Source organism: Haliotis rufescens, unplaced genomic scaffold (assembly GCF_023055435.1).
Source record: "Haliotis rufescens isolate VD_foot unplaced genomic scaffold, xgHalRufe1.0.p SCAF_33, whole genome shotgun sequence".
NCBI lineage: Eukaryota > Metazoa > Mollusca > Gastropoda > Lepetellida > Haliotidae > Haliotis > Haliotis rufescens.
This window is the reverse complement of record NW_025964035.1, coordinates 4,863,528-4,869,527: the sequence shown is the minus strand read 5'-3', so window position 1 is coordinate 4,869,527 and position 6,000 is coordinate 4,863,528.

The window sequence follows — 6,000 nt, the reverse complement described above, 5'->3', positions numbered from 1 at the left end:
CAAACAGCTACAGCATTGTGCAACAACAAACAACTACAGCATTGTGCAACAACAAACAACTACAGCATTGTGTAACAACAAACAGCTACAGCATTTGACAACGACAAACAACTACAGCATTGTGCAACAACAAACAACTACAGTATTGTGCAACAACAAACAACTACAGCATTGTGCAACAACAAACAACTACAGCATTGTACAACAACAAACAACTACAGCATTGTGCAACAACAAACAACTACAGCATTGTGCAACAACAAACAACTACAGCATTGTGTAACAACAAACAACTACAACATTGTGCAACAACAAACAACTACAGCATTCTGCAACAACAAACAACTACAGCATTGTGCAACAACAAACAGCTACAGCATTGTGCAACAACAAACAACTACAGCATTGTGTAACAACAAACAGCTACAGCATTTGACAACGACAAACAGCTACAGCATTGTGCAACAACAAACAACTACAGTATTGTGCAACAACAAACAACTACAGCATTGTGCAACAACAAACAACTACAGCATTGTGCAACAACAAACAACTACAGCATTGGACAACAACAAACTGCTACAGCATTGTGCAACAACAAACAACTACAGCATTGTGCAACAACAAACAACTACAGCATTGTGCAACAACAAACAGCTACAGCATTGTGCAACAACAAACAACTACAGTATTGTGCAACAACAAACAACTACAGCATTGTGCAACAACAAACAACTACAACATTGTACAACAACAAACAACTACAGCATTGTGCAACAACAAACAACTACAGCATTGTGCAACAACAAACAGCTACAGCATTGTGCAACAACAAACAACTACAGCATTGTGCAACACCAAACAACTACAGAATTGTGCAACAACAAACAACTACAGCATTGTGCAACAACAAACAACTACAGAATTGTGCAACAACAAACAACTACAGCATTGGACAACTACAAACAGCTACAGCATTGGACAACAACAAACAGCTACAGCATTGGACAACAACAAACAACAACATCATTGTACAACAACAAACAACTACAGCATTGTGCAACAACAAACAACTACAGCATTGTGCAACAACAAACAACTACAGCATTGTGCAACAACAAACAACTACAGCATTGGACAACAACAAACAACTACAGCATTGTCCAACAACAAACAACTACAGCATTGGACAACAACAAACATCTACAGTATTGTACAACAACAAACAACTACAGCATTGTACAACAACAAACAACTACAGCATTGGACAACAACAAACAACTACAGCATTGTACAACAACAAACAACTACAGCATTGTGCAACAACAAACAACTACAGCATTGTACAACAACAAACAACTACAGCATTGTACAACAACAAACAGCTACAGCATTGTGCAACAACAAACAACTACAGTATTGTGCAACAACAAACAACTACAGCATTGTACAACAACAAACAACTACAGCATTGTACAACAACAAACAATTACAGCATTGGACAACAACAAACAACTACAGCATTGGACAACAACAAACAACTACAGCATTGTGCAACAACAAACAGCTACAGCATTGGACAACAACAAACAACAACATCATTGTACAACAACAAACAACTACAGCATTGTGCAACAACAAACAACTACAGCATTGTGCAACAACAAACAACTACAGCATTGTGCAACAACAAACAACTACAGCATTGGACAACAACAAACAACTACAGCATTGTCCAACAACAAACAACTACAGCATTGGACAACAACAAACATCTACAGTATTGTACAACAACAAACAACTACAGCATTGTACAACAACAAACAACTACAGCATTGGACAACAACAAACAACTACAGCATTGTACAACAACAAACAACTACAGCATTGTGCAACAACAAACAACTACAGCATTGTACAACAACAAACAACTACAGCATTGTACAACAACAAACAGCTACAGCATTGTGCAACAACAAACAACTACAGCATTGTGTAACAACAAACAGCTACAGCATTTGACAACGACAAACAGCTACAGCATTGTGCAACAACAAACAACTACAGTATTGTGCAACAACAAACAACTACAGCATTGTGCAACAACAAACAACTACAGCATTGTGCAACAACAAACAACTACAGCATTGGACAACAACAAACTGCTACAGCATTGTGCAACAACAAACAACTACAGCATTGTGCAACAACAAACAACTACAGCATTGTGCAACAACAAACAGCTACAGCATTGTGCAACAACAAACAACTACAGTATTGTGCAACAACAAACAACTACAGCATTGTGCAACAACAAACAACTACAACATTGTACAACAACAAACAACTACAGCATTGTGCAACAACAAACAACTACAGCATTGTGCAACAACAAACAGCTACAGCATTGTGCAACAACAAACAACTACAGCATTGTGCAACACCAAACAACTACAGAATTGTGCAACAACAAACAACTACAGCATTGTGCAACAACAAACAACTACAGAATTGTGCAACAACAAACAACTACAGCATTGGACAACTACAAACAGCTACAGCATTGGACAACAACAAACAGCTACAGCATTGGACAACAACAAACAACAACATCATTGTACAACAACAAACAACTACAGCATTGTGCAACAACAAACAACTACAGCATTGTGCAACAACAAACAACTACAGCATTGTGCAACAACAAACAACTACAGCATTGGACAACAACAAACAACTACAGCATTGTCCAACAACAAACAACTACAGCATTGGACAACAACAAACATCTACAGTATTGTACAACAACAAACAACTACAGCATTGTACAACAACAAACAACTACAGCATTGGACAACAACAAACAACTACAGCATTGTACAACAACAAACAACTACAGCATTGTGCAACAACAAACAACTACAGCATTGTACAACAACAAACAACTACAGCATTGTACAACAACAAACAGCTACAGCATTGTGCAACAACAAACAACTACAGTATTGTGCAACAACAAACAACTACAGCATTGTACAACAACAAACAACTACAGCATTGTACAACAACAAACAATTACAGCATTGGACAACAACAAACAACTACAGCATTGGACAACAACAAACAACTACAGCATTGTGCAACAACAAACAGCTACATCGTTGTGCAACAACAAACAACTACAGCATTGTACAACAACAAACAACTACAGCACTGGATTTTACAACAATGCTTTAATCGTGTTTCACAGTTTGGGTGATGTAAATTAGAAAACCTATATTCGCTCATGTGACGTTTACGGTGATTACAGTAAATATGAAAATAAGAAAAACGTTCCAAATCATCTTGGACTCTTTACATGTGAATGTATTGCGTTTTAACTTGGAGATCTGAAGACTTCGTGTTTGTTGTGAAATGCGAACCGGTTTGACATCAACATGTATAATTCTTTTCTAATAACGAAAATAATACAATATTTTCACATTTTAACACCTGAATGCTGTCATAAATTAGTTCATAGTTACCAGATCCGCTCACCAGTCGTGTTAGGTTTCAACAAAATAGTAAACGTCTGAGACCTACATCCTTCAGGCTTTCCTCCTACATCAAGCTGACACGCCGTCATATAACTGGAATAGCGTGAAAAGTGGCGTTGAACCCAATTCACTCACTCACTCACTCATTCGAGATTGGCAATTCCTGTTAGATGAAGTCATGTGCGAACAAAACAAAACAGACACAGTGGAAATACAGTTGAAGGACTTAGCAATTTTGTAGCAATATATCCCAGTGCAGTTGGCAGTAACTCTAGAATGATCTTGATTTGTAAGAAAACTGTCAACAGGTCAGTAACGTGTGGTCAGCAGGTCGGTAATACTTTCTCAGAAGGTCAGTAACACATGGTCAGCAGGTCAGTAACACGTGGTCAGCAGGACAGAAACGTGTGGTCAGCAGGTCAGTAACACGTGGTCAGCATGTCCGTAACACTTGGTCAGCAGGACAGTAACACGTGGTCAGCAGGTCAGTAACACTTGGTCAGCAGGACAGTAACGCGTGGTCAGCAGGTCAGTAACACGTGGTCAGCAGATCAGTAGCTCGTGGTCAGCAGGTCAGTAACACTTGGTCAGCAGGACAGTAACACATGGTCAACAGGTCAGTAGCTCGTGGTCAGCAGGTCAGTAACACTTGGTCAGCAGGTCAGTAACACATGGTCAGCAGGACAGTAACACGTGGTCAGCAGGACAGTAGCACGTGGTCAGCAGGTATGTAACACGTGGTCAGCAGGACAGTAACACGTGGTCAGCAGGTCAGTAACACTTGGTCAGCAGGTCAGTAACACGTGGTCAGCAGGTCAGTAACAGGTGGTCAGTAGGTCAGTAACACTTGGTCAGAAGGTCAGTAACACGTGGTCAGCAGGTCAGTAACACGTGGTCAGCAGGTCAGTAACAAGTGGTCAGCAGGTCAGTAACACCTTGTCAGCAGGTCAGTAACAAGTGGTCAGCAGGTCGGTAATACTTTGTCAGAAGGTCAGTAACAGGTGGTCAGCAGGACAGAAACGTGTGGTCAGCTGGTCAGTAACACGTGGTCAGCAGGTCGGTAATACTTTATCAGAAGGCCAGTAACACTTGGTCAGCAGGTCGTTAATACATTCTCAGAAGGTTAGTAACACTTGGTTAGCATGTTAGTAACAGGTGGTCAGCAGGTCATTAACAGGTGGTCAGCAGGTAAGTAACACGTGGTCAGAAGGTCAGTAACAGGTGGTCAGAAGGTCAGTAACAGGTGGTCAGTAGGTCAGTAACACTTGGTCAGAAGGTCAGTAACACGTGGTCAGCAGGTCAGTAACACGTGGTCAGCAGGTCAGTAACAAGTGGTCAGCAGGTCAGTAACAAGTGGTCAGCAGGTCAGTAACAAGTGGTCAGCAGGTCAGCAACACCTGGTCAGCAGGTCAGTAACAAGTGGTCAGCAGGTCAGTAACACCTTGTCAGCAGGTCAGTAACAAGTGGTCAGCAGGTCGGTAATACTTTGTCAGAAGGTCAGTAACAGGTGGTCAGCAGGACAGAAACGTGTGGTCAGCTGGTCAGTAACACGTGGTCAGCAGGTCGTTAATACTTTCTCAGAAGGTCAGAAACACTCGGTCAGCATGTTAGTAACAGGTGGTCAGCAGGTCAGTAACAGGTGGTCAGCAGGTAAGTAACACGTGGTCAGCAGGACAGTAACACGTGGTCAGCAGGTAAGTAACACGTGGTCAGAAGGTCAGTAACAGGTGGTCAGCAGGTAAGTAACACGTGGTCAGGAGGTAAGTAACACTTGGTCAGCAGGTCAGTAACACTTGGTCAGCAGGTTAGAAACACGTGGTCAGCAGGACAGTAACACGTGATCAACAGGTCAGTAGCTCGTGGTCAGCAGGTCAGTAACGCGTGGTCAGCAGGTAAGTAACACATGGTCAGCAGGACAGTAACATGTGGTCAGCAGATCAGTAACACGTGGTCAGCAGATCAGCAACATCTGGTCAGCAGGTCAGTAACACCTGGTAAGCAGGTCAGTAACACGTGGTCAGCAGATCAGTAACACGTGGTCAGCAGATCAGCAACACCTGGTCGGCAGGTCAGTAACACCTGGTCAGCAGGTCAGTAACACCTGGTCAGCAGGTCGGTAATACTTTGTCAGCAGGTCAGTAGCACGTGGTCAGCAGATCAGCAACACCTGGTCAGCAGGTCAGTAGCACCTGGTCAGCAGGTCGTTAATACATTCTCAGAAGGTTAGTAACACTTGGTCAGCATGTTAGTAACAGGTGGTCAGCAGGTCATTAACAGGTGGTCAGCAGGTAAGAAACACGTGGTCAGAAGGTCAGTAACAGGTGGTCAGAAGGTCAGTAACACGTGGTCAGTAGGTCAGTAACACGTGGTCAGCAGGTCAGTAACACGTGGTCAGCAGGTCAGTAACAGGTGGTCAGTAGGTCAGTAACACTTGGTCAGAAGGTCAGTAACACGTGGTCAGAAG